Source organism: Rutidosis leptorrhynchoides, chromosome 7 (genome assembly GCF_046630445.1).
Source record: "Rutidosis leptorrhynchoides isolate AG116_Rl617_1_P2 chromosome 7, CSIRO_AGI_Rlap_v1, whole genome shotgun sequence".
Classification (NCBI taxonomy): Eukaryota; Viridiplantae; Streptophyta; class Magnoliopsida; order Asterales; family Asteraceae; genus Rutidosis; species Rutidosis leptorrhynchoides.
The window spans coordinates 188,447,067-188,470,802 of record NC_092339.1 but is presented as its reverse complement, the minus strand read 5'-3'; the positions used below and the strand labels follow the sequence as shown (position 1 = coordinate 188,470,802).

At 32.3% G+C, this 23,736-nt stretch overlaps 1 long non-coding RNA gene across 16 annotated transcripts; it reads left to right on the top strand.

The window, feature by feature from the left end:
* The first annotated feature begins 4,037 nt into the window (after positions 1-4,037).
* On the top strand, positions 4,038-19,781 carry LOC139856949 (uncharacterized). 16 transcript variants are annotated; one of them, XR_011762244.1, is made up of 22 exons: positions 4,038-4,167; positions 4,319-4,419; positions 4,590-4,636; positions 4,746-4,787; positions 4,904-5,044; positions 5,660-5,776; positions 6,239-6,668; positions 7,015-7,131; positions 8,889-8,997; positions 9,085-9,132; positions 9,474-9,624; positions 10,064-10,131; positions 15,950-16,014; positions 16,396-16,420; positions 16,605-16,703; positions 17,261-17,454; positions 17,544-17,647; positions 17,825-18,070; positions 18,166-18,326; positions 18,439-18,532; positions 18,875-19,000; positions 19,563-19,781. It is a non-coding gene; the product is annotated as an uncharacterized lncRNA (long non-coding RNA). The 16 variants fall into 16 exon arrangements; XR_011762250.1 differs by adding an exon at positions 15,806-15,843 and having other exon boundaries at positions 4,047-4,419; positions 10,064-10,159; XR_011762245.1 differs by adding an exon at positions 8,192-8,299 and having other exon boundaries at positions 4,047-4,419; positions 8,892-8,997.
* Positions 19,782-23,736: the final 3,955 nt, after the last annotated feature.

The window sequence follows — 23,736 nt, the reverse complement described above, 5'->3', positions numbered from 1 at the left end:
ATAAATTTTGTTATTATGTTTAATATGTAGGTATATCAACTATTAATATAACTATAATATATGTATAAAGTATATTTTTTTTGGGTACAAAATAGCTATGTGTAACAAAGTGATAGTTTTGATAATAATGATTTACTAATAATAATAATAATAATAATAATAATAATAATAATAATAATAATAATAATAATAATAATAATAATAATAATAATAATAACTTTATTAGTAGTGATAATACTAATAATAATAATAATAATAATGATATTGTTAAAAATGATACTTTTATCTAATTATAAGATTAATGATACTAATAGTTACAAAAGTAATATTAATGAAAATAATGATAACTTGTGTTATTCTCCTAACAATAATAATAATCCTATAATACTTAATAATAATACAAACAATAATTATAATACTTATATTTAATGATGATAATAATGATAAAAATTCTATTAGTAATAAAATTAATGACATTAATAATATATAAAAGAAAATATTAATTTTACTGTTAGTGTTGGTTATGTTAATGATTTTAGTAATTACATAATACTAATAATCATTATAATGTACATAATAATACTTATAGTGATAATAATAATAATAATGATTATGTTACTTATAATGATAATTATAATACTAATAATAATTATAATACTAGTAATGATGCTAATAATAATATTATAACTTATAAAATGATACAAGTATTAGTTTTTAATGAACAAATAATAAATTTTATAATTTTTATAGAAATTACAATAATATTCATAATATTCATAATCATAATAATAACAATGATAATAATACTAATAATACTACTAATACTTAATAATAATTTCAATCAATAATAACAATAATAACAATAACAATAAGAATAACAATAACAATCTATAATAATAATAATAAATATAATGATAATAATAATAATAATAATAATAATAATAATAATAATAATAATAATAATAATAATAATAATAAGAAAAAAATATAAAAGGTTTATACCTTTTAAAACTTCTGTAAAAAGAAATACACGAGACCGGACTCGAACCCGAGACCTCTCGCTCACACCTCTAACCCCCAACCATTCGTCCAGTTTAATTTATCTGAGATTATATCTCCCTAATTGTTTATAACCCGTATAACCTTGCTTCCATTTTCATCTTCAACAATTGATCAAAGCAATCAATCACAACCATACATCAATGAATTGATTCAAAGACTTTCAAACGAAACAAAATCGGTTCATGTAGAGTTTTTGTATCAATTAGCAAATGAAAAAAAAAAATTAAAGACAGAACCCACAGAAGCTGTTCGACGCAGCAAAAAAATAATAATTGGAACTCAAATCTTGAATTTAAATTCTAGATGTTTTCAGATCACGGTTTCTACACAAAATATGTTTTAAAGCTTCCCTGGAATCTATATCAACCCTCAATTTGACTTAATTCTTAACAGAACGTTTGAATTTAAGTGAAGAACACTGATTGACTTTTTAAAATGAAATCTTTGACTGTGAAATTCTCAATCAGTAAAACGAATTGGAGTCTGAGATTTTGCAGACAGTTTAGACGATGAATTCCTAACAAGACTGCACTTACACATTTTGAAATTTCATTCTAAATCGTGGTTTTGACAAAAAGAGAAAAGAACAGAGGTGTCGTCAGGTAAAAAAAAAATTAATTAAATTAAATCCTATGAAAATGGATTAGAGTGATACTTGATAATGAGGGTGAAGGACTGAATGGATTTTCCCGTATTACTAAATAATTCGATTCCCTTAAAGCCCAATTAGTCGACAGATAGTACGATTAATATATAAAAAAAATAAAAAGTTTAAAAGAAGACTACGATCTCTAACTGATTTTGTTGTTATTGAAACACTAGGAATCAATCTGTACTAGCTGGTAGACCCAAAAACGAATTTAGATATAGTTGGAAAGGGATAGGCAACAGAATACGGAATTTATATATATATACATGTATTAGGGCGTATTTATATATATATATATATATATATATATATATATAAAGATATATATATATATATTTGTAATTGTATCTATATCTGCATATATCTATGCCTATTTTATGTATGTATATCTATTTAATTAAAAATCTGAATGAATTTTCCTATATCTGTATCTATACCAGTATTTGTATATCTACTTTTATATCTAAATATATGACTGAATTTTATATATAAATATTTATATATATGTATTTTCATGATATATTTAGTATTAATAAATAAATAAATATATTAATAACTATAATACTAATAATAATAATATATAATAAAAATGATATTAACCAAAAATGATAACAGTATTGTAATTGATAAAAAAAATTTATAATAATAATGATAACTTATAATTATCACAATAATTTTTAATGTTAATGACAATTATAATAGTAATAATATTAATAAGAGTATTAGTATTAATTAATAACTAATAATATTTGAATTACATTTAAATTATAATTTCAGTCATTCTTATACCAATATTTATTTTTAAAACCTTTATTTTGAGAATCCTAACCTTAAATCTATTAGACTTTTAATATTTACAATTATAAGAAGTAATGACACAAATATTGACATTGGTATTAATAATGTTGGTGAAGATAAAAATTATATTATTTCAACAACTAGATTTTTATTTGGGATCAAATTTACTTTGTTAATATTACATTTTATTATTTATACATTTTATATACATTACCATATAATAATTATTATTTATAAGAATCATATATATATATATATATATATATATATATATATATATATATACATATATATATATATATATATATATATATATATATATATACCTACTTTAATAGTTATTTATTATTATTATTTTACATTTTTAATTACGTACAATTGTTCGTGAATCGTCAGGAATAGTCAAAGGGTAATTGATTACAGGAATACAGATTTCACAACCTTCGAGACCCAACATTACAAATTTTGCTTATCGTGTCGAAAACATATAAAGATTAAAGTTTAAATTTGGTCGGAAATTCCCGGGTCATCACAGCTCCTACCAAAAGACACTGGAATGGGATCAAACACATATTTCGATACCTTCGAGGAACTACTGATTTAGGATTATTTTATTCTAACGAATCGAAACAAGATTTGGTTGGTTATGCAGATGTAGGTTATTTATCCGATCCACATAAAGCTAAATCTCAAAATGGATATGTATTCCTAAATGGAGGTACCGCAATATCATGGCGTTCTCAAAAACAAACACTTGTTGCAACATCATCATATAATGCCGAAGTGATTGCATTACATGAAGCTACTCGGGAAGGTTATTGGTTGAGATCAATGACACAACTCATTACTGATTCTTGTGGACTAGGATGCGATAAAAGTCCAACAACTATCTATGAAGATAATGTAGCTTGCATAGCACAGATGAAAGAAGGGTATATCAAAAGTGACCGAACAAAACACATACCTCCTAGATTTTTCTCATACACTCAAAATCTCATTAAGGACAACCAGATTAAAATGAGATATGTTCAGTCCAGCAAAAACTCTGCTGACCTTTTCACCAAAGCACTTCCAACTGCTATTTTCAAAACACACGTTCATAATATTGGCATGAGGCATGTTCAGAAGATGTAACAATTCAGGCGTTTCCTACTTGAGGGAGAGTCAACTCTATGCTGCACTCTTTTTTTCTTAGCTAAAGTTTTATCCCAATGGGTTTTATTTAGCAAGGTTTTTAACGAGGCAGTACTAGTTATTCTCTAATAAAATTGTCATCCAAGGGGGAGTGTTATAAAAGTCAATTGTGGATGCTAATTTTATTATTATTATAGATATTGTACAGTAGATTTTTTGAGTATATATATATGTGTTATGTGCACACTTCTAATGATATATAAAAAAAACACATACTTCTCTCATATTCCCTCTATATACTTATTAGTAGTCTACAGTCAAGAACCAGGTCACTAAAGGTAGATATAAGACTAAACACTGTCAAATTATTCTATCTATTCTTTCACCTTTCATTATCCCCTCAATTGTTTCTATAAAAAAAGAATTATCATAATCTGAACAAAATTAGGTGGTTTGAGGAGTTATCAGGAAGCCGACCACCGGCGCTGCTGCTAAATCTGCCGTCTTTGCTACTACCGCCATCGGTGCCGCTTTACTTCCCTTGCAATCTCCATGTTTCAACCTACGGTATGTTTTAATTTTATTATTTTACATAATTTCACACTATATAAGACATTGCGGTTTCGAGTGTTTGATTCATTTTATTATTTGATCCCTTTATTGAGTTTGATTTAGGTTTTAGGAACGTGATGTGTGCTTGATTAACGGGAAAAATTTGGAAACTGAGGCAACTTGGATATTGCCCAATTAAAGAGGGTAAGCGGAAACAAATGCAGGTAACAGAGCCATCAATTGCCACTATTAATTTGAATCGATAGCAATGGTTTAATTTTTTTGGTTATGAAAGATTTAATTGTTAGTTGGTCATCAGTTATTACTCGTACATATTACCTCCAATAGAATTAACAACGGCCTAATTGTTTGTTTATGTTTTTTTTTTTTAAAGTAAATGTTTAAGTTGCTTCTTCCTTATGAAGTTTTTGATGTTGAAAGGTAATTTGAGAGGTGCTTATTAATTGTTTATGTTATTTTATTAATTTTATTATTATTGTTTTATTTTTAAGAATTGTGATTTATGATTTCTTCTTATGTATTTGGTCAGTTGTATGATTTTTTGAAGATGAATCGTATATAACTGATGATGGTAAGCATGTTTATATATTGTATTAATGTCTGTATAAATATAGTTTTTTCTTTTCTTTTTCTCAGTCACACTGTTCAATCTTTAAACGTTAGTATTGTGTTTATGGAAATCTCTAGAAATGACTTTAGAAGCTTCTGGTGGCGTACTTTTGCTGAAGATATAAGAGAACGCGAGAATTAGAAAACGCAAAGCTTATTTTGTATCCAACTGCTTCTCAACATACTTTTTGTTATCCTTTTCTCAAAAGCGAATTGAAGGTAATGCTTTCAAAGATATGACTGTGTGCCTATTATATGTATGTATGTATAAGTTAATGTATGTAAACAGATAGATATATTCTAAACTTAAGTGTACTTAATTTTGTAATTTGATTAACCAATTAGCTTATTTACTTGCTTTGAAATCATTATCCGAGGGGTTAATATGGTTTTGGATTGGGCATACAGTTTAATGGGGTACTATAGTTTGGGGACTTTATGGTGATTTATTTATATGGTGAAGATAATGATTTCTTTTGTAACTTTTATCTATTGAAGGGACCAAATGCTAATCAAACATCTCAAATATTATGTAGTTTCATTGATGTTTGATATGTATGCATGTATGTGTGTTTGTAGTTTCCTATATTTCATCATTTGCGATATCCCACGTTTATGCAAATAACAATTGTTTTCATAATTAGACGCTTGACGTTACAACTGTTTTAACTAATTCCTATAAAACTGTTATAACAATCAGTATTTGCGTTGCACTACAGCTCTATAAAATAGTATTCGAAAACGTATATTGTTATGTAAATGAAGTAGCTCTTCGTTTAAAGTTAAAGAATAAAGATGCAGGCTTTTGTTACTGACAATATAGAGTCGATACAGATGGCTGGAAGCTTATAGAGTGGAAGGATACAATGTACATAACATTATGTGGTTGTTTGAGAAGATGACCTCAGCTGGATGAGAGCTCTCAATTAGCTAAAATGTTACTGGTAGAAAGTACATACTATGAAAGTTCGAGTTTTTTGGTTCGTTTTTTGGCATTGCTCCCTTAAGTCAAGCGTTAAAATTTGACCCATTTCTGACAAAAAACACAACCTAAGTTGTCCAGTTTATAAGTAAATGGGTCGAAATTTCCACCTACTTCTGGACCATAAGTAGTTCTCTTCCGGTACTTATTGGGATGGATTATTCCATTCGTTTCACCATGTCAAAGTTGAAAGATGTCTCCTCACAAACGGTCGTCATTCTTACCGTTTCGGGCATGCGTGGGATCTGAAGGACCTCTGTACCCATTCACGTCTATGACTTACATCGTCACAAAATTGACTCACGTTGCTTCAACAACTTTATAATATACTGTATCTAATGCTTCTTAGTATGGCCTCGCCATGGGCTCAGCAAAGATGGTTTTGTGGATCTGTTTAGGTAAATTGATTTGTCTCTTTGTATTGTTTGCAGGCTTGAGCTGTACATTTGGAGCTTTTCTTAACAACTCACTGGTCTACGTTATCTTAATTGTTGTTTATTATTTTGCTCTTTAAGTTTATTTTTCTATATGCATTCTGATCCATTGTGGGTTGTTAATGGCATATACATTTATGGATTACATGTGTGGAACTTTTTGTTTTTATGGTCTTGTGTTCTTAATTATTAGTCATATTTCTGACTATACTAATTGTATTTATCTTTTTTTTTGTCCGAACTACATGAAGATGTGATCTTTTGCTCTTCTCCGGAACAACTAATAGAAAGTATCCTCTGGATTCGTCGAACACTTCAAATGTTACTTGAGATTCTTTGCATATCAAATCTTTAAATGGCAGATATTCTAATAGAATCCCTCCAACCAACAATAATGCTTACTGTATACCAAATCCAGAGGCCAAAGGTGTAACTTGCTTTCAATTTTGTCTACTTCAATGTTTGAACCAGTGGACTTCTATATCGATTTTATATATTGATATCTAATACATCTAATATCCAATGATTAGATTCTAATATAATTTACATATATATTAAAGTCGTTTTTAAAAGCTGAATTGTCTACTGCTGAGGGCTTGATGATACTTAGAACATAGAGTATACGGTCAAGACCTCTTGTATTCTTCCATTGTTCGGTTCCTAAACATTTGTCAATTCATAACTCCTGTTATTCTCATATTCTTTACATTTCCTAAATAAGATCGATATGGGCTTAAACTTCAACAACAAATATTTCTGATTGATTCCTGCAGTGTTCTTTCCGAATCTGATAATTCACAACTCAAGCGGTTTTCTCATCTTTTAAGCGAGGAGCACTTCCATGGTAATTGAATTGCATATTTTCAAGATCGTTTGACAATTGTTTTCGGGTACGTCGATCATTCAGTTAAATTCTATTCTATTCTATATTATAGTACGCTGCGATTGAAATTATTCATGTATTATTTTCCAACATTTACATATGAATAGGAATGTTATTGTATACGTTCCATAAATAACTGGGTTGTTTTTTTTTTTTTTTCTAATTTAATTATGCTTTTTGTAACTTACCTTTCACTCAATACATGTACCTGTTTAATTTGGTTGTAACAATTAACAACTATGATTAAGTAAGCATGAATTTTTTTGATTTAGGTTTGTATTTTTTAATTTGGTTGCAACCCACTGAGTTTTCCATCTTTTGTTTTCTTTTATATTTTGTCTTGGCTTTGTATTTTGAATTTCTTATTGGGAATTAAAGATTGGAAAATCGAAGACAAAATTTACATTTCTAGTTGACTGGTCACATTTATTTACTCAAGGTTGCTTTTTTTTTTAACAGCATTTACTCAAGGTTGATGTAAATTGGAAATGGGTGGTAATATGGGTATGATGTGGCTGAGCATTCTTTTAATACGTAATATATACAGTCACAATTCAGGTTTAAATTATGTAATTTAAAATGGTGAAGTTCTTGTGAGTTTGCTAAATATGCTAAGGTTGACACATATCAGAATACTATATTTTTGAGTTGCCGTACAACGCACGGGCTCTTAAATCTAGTACAATATTATAAATTAAGGGAATAGGTCCTACGTGTCAGCCCCACCTTTTTCGAGTCCACGTGTCAATATTTCATTGATCAGATTTTTTGTTGTATGATGACTTGGAAGCCCGCTAAAACACAATTTGAATTCAAAATCAAATTAATTGGGTGGTTTAGGCATGAAATTAAGATCTCGCATAATTAGTTTCTCAAAAAAAAAAAAATTACTAATCCACCTTCAAATAAACTCATCTCCGTTTCTAGAGTTTCCTTTACAATTCAAACACAGTAGCGTAAAATCTACTTCTTCCTGCTTCATCGTACCCTCAATTAGGGCAACGAAGAGAAAAAAAAAAAAAATACAGTGTTTAAGATCCAGCCTCATAATTGAGATAACATAACAGGCCGATCTATGAATCGCAATCAATCAGAGGGTATTCAACCTGACACCGCTATTTTTTATGGTTAATCATTTGATTTTCGCTGTCTGAAGCAATTGACGAGTCTGAAAGGTTAGGGCCCTATTTTTTTTTTTTTTTTTTTTTTTCATTTGCTGCTTTCGATTCATCTATTTTTTGTTGCTAATTTGTTTCAGAAAACGTGATTACGACAATCGATTGTTTTCGCTGGTGATTAAGACAATCGATTGTTTTCAACTGGTGATTACGACTTAGATGATGATAGCAATGACCAACGAAGCATTGCTTCAATGGTACCGCGGTTACACTTGTGTACTCGCATGGCTAGAGGTCTCGGGTTCGAACCTCGTCACCCGCTCTAGGAATTGAAACATTATTCCTTGAAGGTGGCCCAAAGGGAAGGTTTTACCGACCCGCTCCGGGACTAAGATCCGGCCCGCCTGCCCCTCGGGATGGTTTAAGGGTCGGATCCTCAGAGTGTGGTTCGGGTTTCCTGCCCGAAAGCGCGTGTATGTGCAAATGATGACTAGGCTTCGGTCCGGACTGATGCAAGCTTGCCTCTCAAAAAAAAAAAGATGATGATAGCAATGAGTATTTTGTTTGTTAATTGATAATTAATTGTTTGTTAATACATCTGATTTCTGTTTTGTTGTGAATTATAAATTTTATGGTTTTTTCACAGTAGCAGATTCAAGTCGACTGACGGCGAACACCATTTGATTTGGTTAATGCAATTTCTTTTTGGTAGCATAAGGAATTAAGTCGAATTTGAATCATACTTCAGGAATCAAGTAAGTAATTATTCAATCCTAACTGAAATTATGGTATATAGCATCTCATTTGGTGCTCAATGTGTTCCTTGACTTTGTCAATTGTAGATGTATACTGAAGATGACTGATGACCTACTGCTGAATTATCAATTGAGGTTTGTACACATGTTTTAATTGATTTTTTCATTTTTTAATTACCGTCGATATTTATTAGGTCTCTTTTCATAGGATTTGATGCCACGCGATAATGATCAACAATACTCAACGAATTTTAAAATTTATAAATATCAGTTGAAGTATTAGGATTTTTTATTTTTATTGATTGAATTTTCTTCATCACATATAGTATTGGGTTTATATTGAATAACTAATGTATTTTACGATATTTTTAGGATAATATAAAGTAAAATTTGTGTTAAGAATCTGATTTTTTAACTTTCATCTTTATTTTTATTGTTTATTGTGATTGTGCTATTATACGTGGACTGGAAATCAGAGACTTAGAGGCCGTTTCAGCAGGCTATATCGACTTTAAACCTTAAAATCAGCAGTTGTTACTATCTGAATCAAGTGGCAGACTAAACCTGAATGTTCGAGTGGTGCTGGTCAAGGCGCTTGTCAGGAAGACTTCATGGTGAGCTTGAATGGTGAGCTTGCATGTTGTTTCTTCTATACAAGGAACTTTCATAAGGTTTATAACTAATTTTTAATTTCTAAGCGTTCTATTGCAGTGTCTGAACGCCTACATCTAGAAGGCTTTTCTGTATAAGCTTAAAAAATCTACTTTCTTTCTTTAAGTCACATGAACAATGAATAATACTGAGAATTTGGGCTCATCAATTATGGGTTACTTTTAAATGTTCTATATGATATGATATTGAATATGCTGATGTACTTGAAAGTATGTTCCTTATTAATTTCTTTCCAGAATGAGGCAAAGTTTTTTTACAATTAAGTTTTATTCGGTTGATTTCACCCTTCTACCCTATTAGATTTAAGATTTATTCGTTTGTTATGATTAGTATAAATAATAAATAATTTGGATTTCCATAGATTGATTCACTTTTTTCATCCGTTATGATGCAGATTATGGTAGCATTACAGTTAGTACCCGTTGTCACTGTTTTCCGCTGTGGTTTTGATGGTTTTTGGATGTGAGTCATTATTCTTTTAGAGGCTCATGTAAGTTATATATTGTTTATAAATTTGAAACCCTACCATGCTAATTAACACTATAATGTTTTTCTTCACTCTTTTTTTGTTCCGTTTCCTTAATCTAATAAACTATTTGTTTTATTAACTGTAAGAGATAAAGAGAGAAAGAAAGAACTGTGTTCTTGTATTTGTGTGTTATACCAGTACATGAGACCTTCTATTTATAGAAGGTATACTTACATTAACAATTCCTAAACTATGATTACAATGCTATATTACAATACAAGTAGTTGTCTAATATTCCCCCGCAAGCTAAGGTCGGGTAACAACCTGTAGCTTGGATCGTAACTGGAGAAATCTTGGTGTGGACAATGGCTTGGTGAAGATATCAGCAATCTGATCATCAGTAGTTATAAACTGAACTGAAAGTTTTTGTTGAGCAACTCTTTCTCGAACAAAGTGAAAATCAACTTCTACATGTTTTGTACGTGCATGAAAGACTGGGTTAGCTGAGAGATATGTAGCGCCAAGGTTATCACACCATAAGGTAGGAACCGATTTAACAGGAACACGAAGTTCACGTAATAAATCTTGAAGCCATGTTACTTCTGCAACCGTGTCAGCTAGGGCCTTGTATTCAGATTCTGTTGAGGATCGAGAGACAGTCTTTTGTTTTCGAGCTGACCATGAGACTAGGTTTGAACCAAGATATATAGCATATCCTCCCGTGGATCGACGGTCATCTGGACAACCTGCCCAGTCAGCATCAGAGAAGCTAGTCAGTGAGTTGTATGCTGAATCAGTATAGGCATGAAGCACTGTTCCGGAGTTGTGCATAAATCGTAAACCATAATTGGCAGTGCCTTGTAAGTAACGGAGAATTCGTTTAACTGCTGACCAATGATTTATCGTGGGACAATGCATGTACTGACAGACTTTGTTGACTGCGAAAGTGATGTCCGGTCGAGACAATGTAACGTATTGAAGGGCACCTACAATTTGACGGTATTGAACAGGGTTGTCAAATGTTGCACTATCACCAAGAGCAAGTTTGGCGTTGGTTGTCATCGGAGATGAAACTGGTTTAGCATTAGATAAGTCGGCGCGTTCCAAAAGTTCATGGATGTATTTGCGTTGTGATAGAATCATGTCATTACCATTCCTTGTGACTTCAATCCCTAGAAAATAAGATAAGTTACCCATGTCTTTAACAGCAAATGAGCGGCTTAGACTTTGTACCACCCTATCTATTTCTTTTGTATCGTTCCCTGTTAAAATAATGTCATCAACATACACAAGCATATATAGAAGAGTGTTCCCTTTAGAGTAGATGAATAAGGAAGTATCCGTTTTCGACCCATGAAATCCAAGAGAATGAAGTGCTGTCGAGAGTCGATGAAACCATGCTCTAGGTGCTTGCTTTAATCCATATAAGGCTTTGTGAAGGAGGTACACATGATTTGGTGTAGCTGAATTGACGAATCCCAGTGGTTGTTGTAGATAAACTGTTTCGTGAAGATCACCATGTAAAAAGGCATTTTGTACATCAAGTTGCCTGAGGGACCATTTCTGAGACACAGCCAAGGAGAGAACCACACGAATGGTTGTTGATTTTACAACGGGGCTAAATGTTTCCTGATAGTCGATGCCTGGTTGTTGTCGAAACCCTTTAGCAACTAAACGTGCTTTGTAGCGTTGTACTGCCCCTGTTTGATCCCGTTTTAATTTGTATACCCACTTGCAATCAACCACATTAGAATTTGGAACACGAGGTACTAGTGACCAAGTACCATTCCGCACCAACGCTGAATACTCTTCAGTCATGGCTTTACGCCAGTGAGGATCTTTGTTAGCAATGGTAAAGTTTGCTGGTTCAGTATCGGACGAGGGACCTCTTGTATGATAGGAGGTAGCCTTATGTTGGTGGATTTGTTTAGGATTAGGGCGAAGATTGGCTGGTCGAGAACGAGGAGGTGGCTCAGTGTTTGTGGAAGTGGTGGTAGTAGTAGCAGTAGTCTGAGGTAGTTGGTTGTGACTTTGTTTAGGTGATGATGAGGAGGTTTTGGAGCGTCGATGATATGTTTGAATGATAGGTGGTTTGATCGTGCCATGTTCAAGCGGTGTAGTGGTGGTATTTTGTGGTTCTGGTGGGACAGAATGTGTTTTAGGAACTGTGGAAGGTGAATCTTTAGTTTATGAGGTAGGATTTGGATATTTAGAGATGTAGGGATTGACTGGATGTGTAGAAATGGTTGTAACAGATTGTTTAAAAGGAAAAGATTGCTCGTTGAATCGAACATGACGGGCTATATAAATATGATCCGACTTTGGGTCGAAACATCGATAACCATGATGGGCAGTACTGTAACCAAGAAATACACAAGGTGTAGATCGAAAATCCATTTTGTGTTGGTTGTATGAACGAAGATGAGGGTAGCATTGGCACCCAAAAACTCGAAGAAATGAAAAATCAGGTTTATGTTTGAACACATGTTCAAAAGGTGAGGTGGCTGAGTTTGTTCGAGATGGCATTCGATTGATAAGGTATACTGCAGTTCCAAAAGCAAAATGCCAAAAACGTTGTGGTACATGTGATTGAGCGAGTAGAGTAAGACCGGTTTCAACAACATGACGATGTCGTCTTTCAACTAAACCATTTTGTTCACTTGTATGAGGACAGGAAAGACGATGATTGATGCCTAATGGAGAAAAGAATTGATGGAGATTTCTAAATTCACCTCCCCAATCAGTTTGGACAGATTTGAGTTTGGTCTGAAATTGTCGTTCAACCATTGCCACAAATTGCTTAAAGGTGGCATAAACATCAGATTTGAGTTTTAATGGGAAAAACCACATAAATCGTGAAAAGTGATCAACACACAACAAAAAGTATTTGTGACCATCATAGGAGGTAACAGGCGCAGGTCCCTATACATCACAAAAGACTAAATCCAAAATGTGCGAACTTTTATAAGTAGATGGTAATAGATGAAGTTTAGAGGATTTTCCAACATTACATGAATCACAAAAGGTGGTTGTAAACTTATTTTGTAAAGGCAAATGATATTTAGATAACATGGACTTCAACAATTGTGGATGTCCGAGTCTTTGATGCCATGTAATTGAAGATGCACGGGTAGTGGAGAATGCTATTTTGTGAACTGGTGAAGACTGGGGAAGATGGAAGGAGTAAAGACCACCATTACTTGGACCCGTGAGGAGGGTAGTGTGTGTAATCTTGTCCTTCACAGCAAAGAAAGTTGAGTGAAATTCAAAATACACATTGTTATCGAGACAAAACTTTTGTACAGAAAGTAATTTATGTTTTATTTCAGGAACATGAAGTATGTCTTTAAGGGAAAAGGTTTTGTTTGGAGACGAAAATTGTGAGGAACCAACGTGTAAAATGGGTAAACCCTTACCATTGCCAACATGAAGATTGTCCTCACCGTAGTAGACCTCGGAGTTGCCAAAGTTGGATAGGTCTGGAGCAACATGGTGACTAGAGCCTGTGTCTGGGATCCAAGAGGTTGACGCTTGGGAGCGATAGTCTGTAAAGTTGGCTGAAGGTGACTGTCGTCTCATAGTAGCAGGGTAACGATTAGGGCATTGAGATGGGATGTGCCCAATCCCACACCTGTTGCATGTGCCAAAAACTGTGTTTTGATTAGAAGCCCAGTTAAATGAATTTCGATTACCTGCTTGATTTCTGTTGTTATAGTTGCCTCGTCCACTTCTGTAATCACGTCCACGACCACGGTTATTGCCAGATCGGTTAGTGTACATGGCTTGTGCAGCCGGTGTATGGGCAGGTTGAGCTTGGAGTCCAAGTTGAGATAAAAGCCGCTTGAAGCTGATCTGTTTGTGAAGCGGGCAAGACATTATTAGGCGCTGTTGAATTGCGACTTTGTGTGCTAGTCGTGAATGCTTGAGCTGAAGGAATGTCAGGTACAGATTTCTTGATCATGTAGTCGTGGTCTGATAGCAGACCATGAAGGTCTACAAAGGTAGGAGGCTTTTCGCGGCCCAGAAGGCTTGATTTTAAACCGTTGTATTCCTCTCGTAGTCCTGATATAACTAGCATCACCAAATCTTTTTCTTTCATCTTTTCGCCTATGTTAGCGAGCGCAACATCGTATTCTTGAGTCCTAGTTAGGTAGTCTGCGGTTGTTTCATCTGGCTTCATCTGTAGTCGGAGAAGCTGGGTTTTTAAAGTGTATTCCCGAGAGGAAGTGTGAGGAGCGTAGGCACGCTCAAGGGACAACCAGAGATCACGAGACGTTAGTCCTTGAACATGTTGAAATGATGCTTCGGATATGGTAGAAATGAGAAGCATTCGTATATGAGCATCATTAGAGACCCAATTAATGTAATTGGGGTTTTGTGGTTGAGACTGTGTTTCTTCATCTTTTTCTGGTGATTGGACCGATGATGGGACATTCTTAGGTGGACAAGGGATTGTGCCATCAATATAGTCAAACAATTTATTGGTGACGAAGAACGGTTGAACCATTGTCTTCCAGTAACCATAGTTCGTGGGAGATAAGGTGAAACCAAATTTGTGAGAGTTGTGTGCGGTTTTCTCTGCTGGAGTAAATGTAGCTAATAGTGCCATTTTCAAAAATAGAGAAAATGATATAGTAACTCGTTTGTTTTTTTTTTTTTCCGTATCTGTTTTTTTTTTTTTTTGCGCTTTTATTTTTTTTTTGCTTTTTTTTGCGTTTTTTTTGTTTTTGTTTTTACTCTTTTTTTTTGAAAAGAAAATAAATAAAAATAAAAATAAAATATAGAATAGAGAAGATAAGTACGGGAGGTAATATAAAAGAGAATGAAGTTAAACTTCAGTGGGTTATTTTTCTTTTACTCCCGTTCTTTCCAAAACAGAACCAAAAAAAAAAAAAAAAGAAATCGGCGGTGAACAGTGGCTGACGGCGGCGATGAACAGTCCGCCGGAGATGAACAGTGAAAAAAAAAATCTAAAAAATTCAGGGTTAGGTCGGAATTTGATTCCGAAGCTAATGGTGTTGGCCGATTTCCCTGATTTAAGCTGGATCGGGCTAGATCTAAAAAGGATCGGAAAATATCCGGCTACTTTTGGTGTTCTTTGAGGCTGAAAATTTTGGTTTTGATTCGGATTATAATTTCGAACTTAGTGTAGTTTGTAATTTTCGCTGATTTGAGGTAGTTGATCTTCAGTTACATTTTCTTCACTGAAGATAATGGCGGTGGGTTTGTGTGATGACGGGTTGGGTGTTATGACCCGAAAGCCTCGTTTCTGATGTGAAGGTTCAGGCAAGGCTGCAACCACAGAGCATACTACGAGTTTTTAAGGTCAGTTTTTTTTTTTTTTTTTTTTTTTTGGCCGGAATTGTTGCCGGAAAATAGCTTTGCTGCCGGAATTGTTGCCGGACTTAGGCCTTTACAGCTCTTGATACCATATTAACTGTAAGAGATAAAGAGAGAAAGAAAGAACTGTGTTCTTGTATTTGTGTGTTATACCAGTACATGAGACCTTCTATTTATAGAAGGTATACTTACATTAACAATCCCTAAACTATGATTACAATGCTATATTACAATACAAGTAGTTGTCTAATAGTCTTCAAATATATAAAATATTAAGTGACAGCTGAGAAATGACTTTCAAATGTGTTTGTTTTCCTATCTTTTGAGTATTGGTATTTGAGCAAATGCTTATGGAATTAAGATTGGTATGGGTCAATTTACTTATTGATTTTTGGTATTAGATTGGCATTAAAATCATTAGGTGAGTTTACATACTTCATTTAAAATGTATGCCCACATCTCGTGTTCCAGGAACTTCATGAAAGAACTCTAACACAAATGCCACTTCAATGCATATTTCAGTTCATTTAATCCAGGTCAAATCATCACTCTTTATGTGAATTTGTAAATTTCTATGAGACGGGTTTGGTATGGGTGGTACCAACGGGTTTGGTACGAGTGGTACCAACGGGTATGGTACGCTTCAGTTTATTCACTTCATATACACTTTTAGATTGGTATGGGTTACTATTGGACTCTGTAAAGATGGGTTGCTAATGGTACTCATAAATCACATACTAAAAATTTCTTGACTTTGTGCAAATTTTTGTTAGCCAATTAGTATTCGTATATTGGGATTTTTTTTGGGAAATAGCAAAAATGAAGTTCAGTTATCTTAGATGCTTTTACTTTTGTTATTGTGATATATTACATAAGATGATGATAGCAAGTTTTAATTTTGCTTTTTCTGGATCAAGGTGGTCTATTCAATCGAATTTAAAGGTATGAAATGAATCTGAAAAATTGGTTGTCCTATTCTTTATGTTATGAACTGAGTTAATGAAGTAATAATCAATACTCCTAGACGCTTAATTTAGTCCAAATATTATGTTGTTTAATATTCATGTATAATATATCATTTATTTAATTGTGTCTGTTACTATCTAATTGTTGGCATTTATTGTAGGTTCATGGTATGCAGATTTCGAGAGATTAAAGGAGCATGTCAAGCGCATTCAATTTACACACTTGCTGATTTGATGTTTTTGCATTTGGCAGATTATAGGTATGATATATAATTATGCTTTGTGCTTTCTTTGTGTTTTATTCTTTTAGATGATATCCATCTTAGCATGTGCATTCCCACTTTTGTCCAAGGCCTTTCAAAGCAATATATGTCTTCAGATTCTGTCAATGGCTTGAGACACGCTTAAAGTTTAGACCCTATATGCCACTAATATATATGTAATTGCATAGCTTAGTAGTAGGTCCTGAAGACAGCTGTTTTTATTGTATTCAGAAGTATTTGGAATATTTGATTTAGCAAAAATCGTTTCTTAAAACTGTCATATTGCACTTTAGCTGAGTAACCATCGGTTAAAACTGTCATGCACTTAATATGAGTATAACTGTATAATTGGCCTGCTGAAGATACATTCTAAGTGCGAAAGCATATTGATTTATTGTAATTGTCTTCCATATTAGGTAATTACTACACCATTAGACAAATACATTTCTGAGCTTTAACGTCTTTGCTGTAGGATACTCATATTAATACCTCAAGCCTTAACAAAATAGTATAAGTATTATATTTAATTTACTTTTTTTTTTCTTTTTATGTAGATAAAATATGTTGGCCTTCTATGAAAACGTTGTTTCTCTTGAGGCTGTGGTCCATGATATTTCCTTTCTCAGATTTTCGTCGCGTTTTTATGACTCCTGCAATACTATTAATGTGTGAATATTTGACGCGTTGTTCGATTATATTTGGTCGTGAAGTGGCATTTGGTTCTTTCTTATGCTCTATGGTTCTTTCTGTAAGTGCATTATGCATTTTTTTCCTACTTCTTTATGATTATCTTTCTTAATAGTGTTCAAATTTAATGATTTTGGTATTAATATGTAGGCCTGCATGCAGTCAAAAAAGTTCTGCCCATAAGTAGTAGTATTTTTACGGACGGTGTTAATGTCAGCTTCGGACAAAAAGCCGAACAATCTCAAGACTATGAGGTTTTGAATCATTTTTTTTAAAGAATCAGAACAAATATCCAACTCTATCGGTTATTAAAACACTTGTGTTAGATTGTTGACATTTATTGTAGCCAAAACTACTATTTGTTTCTGAATGAAAAGTATCAGATTAAGTTTTTAATGGAATAGAATCGTTTATGGATCAATATATTGTAGAAGCAACTTCAAGTAGTGTTTTGATGCCACTTAGCTTTGGTGAAGCTACTGCAAGAAGCAAGACATCACCTGAAAAGTTATTTGTCCTCCTTGATATGTATGAGATAAAGAAAGAAGTCAAACAAAGGTACTAATAAGGCCAAAGAACAAATTGGATGGCATAAACTCTCCTGTTGTCTCAAATTGAAAAGCTTCACACACCTACAAGTGCAGTGTTGCCTTCTTTCCTTCACAAAGCAAAAAAATGTTAACTTCCATGATACTTTTTACAAATAAGATTTTCTTTAATCTGCTGTATATTATTTTGGTTTGACTTTTATGTATGGTGTTTCCGGTTCTAGGTCACGCAACTATTTAAGAGATCGTAATCGTTTAAGCCACTAGCTTCATGGTGGTTTCACTGATGTTGTTTCGGAGTCTAGCACCTGTTGTTGAACCAGGCCTGACGGCTCATGAAGCAGATAATATAGTTACCATTGTGGTCAATGAGATAAAAATGAAGGTCCATTTTCTGGGTTGTTTACTTATTTTTACTACATTTTTGTTTGTTAACTTTTTCTTATATGATTCCTACAATTTTAGTTTTCAGTTATTATATAACTGTTTGTTCCCAGGTGTTGATGTTACGATAACCACTTCGGTTCCTACTCAACGTACTACGATCAGTGGAGAAGGCACATGTCTGTCAAAACAGCCAATACTACACCTGTACGGGTTTTGTCATCACTTATTCCTGATTATGATGTTTGTTTTAAAGTTTTACAAAACTAGCAGTCATTATTAATAGAAGAAAACATGACTATTAATGCTCATAATGTACTAAAGACACAATTTCAAAAGAAACTTATGCCACGTGACGGTATAATTAAGTGATTATTATAGTAGAAGTATATGAGATACACACACACAGAGAACTACTAAAGTTGATTGTTATTTCATTTGTATATTTATACCAGCTTCAGCTCAACGTATTACTGAAAATAACTATTCCATACTACATAATTGTAATTTCATTTTATGTTTTATATTTATAAATGTGCTGCATTTCAGGTACAAAATAAGGTGTGCTAAACAACCAATACTGTATATAACAACCAATACTGGATATGAACAGAAACCCTACAAAAACCGGAACCGCTACTATCTCTGATGACAGGCATTCGCTCCACCTCCAGCGTAAGCCTCACAAACTTCAGTCCACCACTGTCTTTAAAACCTTGAAAATTCATACTAGAACCATACAAGTACAACATATATCGATTCATTTTTAGCCAACATTACCATCTTAGGGAACGTTATCCACCTGTAGACACAAGCAAACCTTCGTTTTACGCATACTAATCAAAGTACCCAAAAAAGCTTTACAATCTAAAATGCGTCGAGAACGAACATTCACTGGAACAAAAACACAGGAAAATATCTCCTCAAACAACAATATATAACCACCTTTGGTAGCTACCAACATATACCCACAACAAATATTGTTTCACAGTGAAAGCGTACGATGACAAACTTACCTGTTATTCAGTGTCAAAGCTAATTATTTGCTAAAATGCTTAAAGTGGATTTAGGGAAATATCTTAAAAAAATTACAGTTGCATGATGCTAATTTTATTAGTTACTTTATTCATCTTCACATCTTTACCTAAAGTTGACCCATTGTTAATTATATACGGGCTAAAATTGTCACCTATATCTTTGAACTAATGTGAACCTTATTAATTTTGAGTTCGTTCAGGTTCTCTCTCGCAAAATGGAACATATGATATATTCTACTGATGCAAAAACGAGCTTTGCTTCTTTTCTTGGTATGTGGGAAATTACACCAACACTAAACGGGTTCTATGAACACTCTACTATACCTATTTTATAGGTAACACAGAGCGTTGTTTTTATCTATTTTCGTGCTGTAGACAATTAAGAAATTGAAGTTTTGATATGAATAAACTTTTTAACATATATATATATATATATATATATATATATATATATATATATATATATATATATATATATATATATATATATATATATATATATATATATATATATCAAATTTTAATCATGTGTATGATTTTTACGATAATACTTCAACACACAAAACAATATATGACAATTATTCTATAATATTGATATTTAATATACGTTGGCTATGTACTATATAAAGTGTTCGAAAGAGTCTCCGTGCAACGCACGGGCTCGATAAATCTAGTACATATATATATAATAGGTTAAAATTGATGGAATTTAACAAGTTTCAAAACATCATGTTCATATAGTTTACACAATCATAAAACCGATTTTAAGATAGTTAATACAAGCGGAAGCGTTAATAGAACAAGTGTAATTGTAAAGCCATTTTGTTAAATTCCACATTAATATCAAGTCATGAATCATATGCTTACAAATATAACAAGATTAGAAGAGCATTTATACCTCCTCAATGATGGATTTAGTGCTGAATTTGGACAGCTGCAAGTTGATAAGATGATGATGAAAGTAAGCTCCAAAACTATGAAACCTCAAGAGATAATACCCCAAATTTATCACCAACACCTTGAAGTTTAGTTAGGATTTATTTTGACACTTATGAACTTAATTAGTAAGCTAAAAAAACCTCTCTTCTCACACCAAAATTCGGCCAGCAGAATGTAGGAGGAGAAGAAGAGAGTTTTTCCAAGTTAACTTCTCAATTTTTGAGTCAATGCATGGTTAAATGGACAAGCATGCTCATGGTTTGTTGTGTAATCTTAAAATAACAAAAAGCTAGCATGTGAGTAGCATGGGGACTCACAAAAACGTCCACCACCATGGTTTTTAAAAAAAAATTCAATCAATTTTATTACATAACATGTTATTAATAAACATGTAATAAAACACATGCATTTGTTAAGTTACTTACATTTTATAAACCCATTTATAAAATATAACACAACATAATTATTTAAGCCTATAAATAATTAAATATAAATTATCCAAATAATTTATCTCAAGTGATAATATTTTAGAAAACCGATTTTTCAAAGTTCAAGTGTTGCGTATTTATTTAACGATCCAATTGTTAAGATAAATACATATAAGGTGTCGGTAAGCTTGTTATTGGGTATGACCCGACTTGGATCATAACATGTTAGCCACATTAATTAAATATGTCTCTCGGGCATACGAAAAACCTTCAATCTCCCACTTGCACGAGAAACATAAGAAATTAATGCAAGTGATGGATACCACCTAACGACCGTCCATCACCCCTAATATGTTATGACTTTGTGCTATTCAATAACATCATCCCTTTCGAGTTCCCATCTCGAATATGAATAGGTGAATCTTACATCACATCCTTATGTCCTAGATGTCATGTTAAATCCAAGAGACATAGAGTGATCACTCTCTTCTAGATTTAACTTTATCAGGCCTTAAACATCTGACTCTCAACGAATAAGAGAGACAAATTCCATCTTGACTACATACGTCCTAAATATATACCTTGCATTATACCTGAGCTCTTCCTTATGAACTACCATATTTCAGAATAGCGAAGGAAAGAATCAAGGTACAATACTTGGTAAATATCCGGACCCAATATGTATCTCAGGTGATAGTGCTCCAAATGAACATATATTAAGTAGCAATATCCTCCCAATATGTAAATTATTTAGTTGTAATTGTCCTATTTTAAGTTGTAAACGTTTATATTAAATAAGTGCGAAGACAAAAGGCGAAAACGACGATTTGAAGATGCAAATTACCAAAAAGCTCAAATGTACAAGATACAATCCAAGTGGTTCAATTTATTGATGAGAAACGTCTAAAAATGACAAGAGTACAAGTTGTGGAACGCAAAGTACACGATATAAAATAATACGCAAGGACGTTCGAAAATCCGGAACCGGGACATGAGTCAAATCTCAACGCTCGACGCAACGGACTAAAAATTACAAGTCAACTATGCACATAAATATAATATAATATTTAAATAATTCTTAAAATTATTTATATATTATATTTATTTATATATTATGTCGGCAAAGCTAAGATCCAAATTGATGTGAGCTGGAAAATCAAACTCCATGACTCGCGGAGTTTGAAGGCCAAAAACTCCACGACTCGCGGAGTTTGAAAAATCAGAAATCCCTATAAAAGGCCATGCATTCTTCCGAGTTTAAAATAAAAATAATAATAATAATACTCTGTAATAAATAAATAAATAAATATATATATATATATATATATATATATATATATATATATATATATATATATATAATATATATAGTATAGGGTAGTTTTATATTAGATTAGTTCGGGTTATGTAAAAGTTATTTTTACGGGTTTTAAAGTCAGAGCTCTGTCCGTGTACCACTATGCGATAAATAATCAATGTAAGCTATGTTCTCCTTTTTAAATTAATGTCTCGTAACTAAGTTGTTATTATGCTTATTTGAACCGAAGTAATCATGATGTTGGGCTAAAATACTAAAATTGGGTAATTGGGCTTTGTACCATAATTGGGGTTTGGACAAAAGAACGAAACTTGTGAAAATTAGACTATGGGCTATTAATGGGCTTTATATTTGTTTAACTAAATGATAATTTGTTAATTTTAATATAAAGATTTACAATTCGACGTCCCTATAAATAACCATATACACTCGATCGGACACGATGGGCGGGGAATTTATATGTACGAATAATAGTTCATTTAACCGGACACGGGAATGGATTAATAGTCACTAGAATTATTAAAACAGGGGTGAAATTATGTACAAGGACACTTGACATAATTGATAACAAAGTATTAAAACCTTGGGTTACACGCAGTCAATAACCTGGTGTAATTATTAAACAAAGTATTAAAACCTTGTTACAGTTTAAGTCCCCAATTAGTTGGAATATTTGACTTCGGGTATAAGGATAATTTGACGAGGACACTCGCACTTTATATTTATAACTGATGGACTGTTTTGGACAAAAACCAGACGGACATATTAAATAATCCAGGACAAAGGACAATTAATCCATGGGCATAAAACTAAAAATCAACACGTCAAACATCATGATTACAGAAGTTTAAATAAGCATAATTGTTTTATTTTATATTTCATCGCACCTTTAATTATTCGTCATTTATATTTTTTGTTATTTATTTTATTTTGTTAATTAAATTTACTTTACGCTTCGCTTAAAATATAAAATCGACAACCCGGTCATTAAACGGTAAACCCCCTTTTATATATTATTATATATAATTATATATATTTTGTACAAATATAGTTGTTTAAAAATATAGTGTGCAATAAGCCCGCTCCCTGTGGAACGAACCGGACTTACTAAAAACTATACTACTCTACGATTAGGTACACTGCCTATAGTGTTGTAGCAAGGTTTAGGTATATCCCATCTGTAAATAAATAAATAACTTGTGTAAAAATGTATCGCATTTAATAGTTTTTCCTAGTAAAATATAAACTATTTCGTGCCCCCACGCTACGACATCAAGTTTTTGGCGCCGCTGCCGGGGACTCGACGAAACGCTATATTTTTAATTTATTTTTCTTTAAATATATTTATATATCATTTTAGAAAAACAATATAAAATTAAAAAAAAAAAAAACGTCTTTCAAACTCCACGACTCGCGGAGTTTGCAGGCTTAAAACTCCACGACTCGCGGAGCCACCCTGACAGGCCACCCAAAAACCCTACTTCGCATTAATTACGGAGTAATATTATTTATTATTATTTTTAAACCCTAATTACTTTATTAGTTTAATATAATTAGTTTTAATTTTTAATTAAATTGTATTTTAAATTTTAATTAGTTTTATTTATATATATAAATTAATACTTTTATAAAATAAATATATAAAAATAATATTTTTATAAAAATAAATAATTTTATCAAAATTTAAGC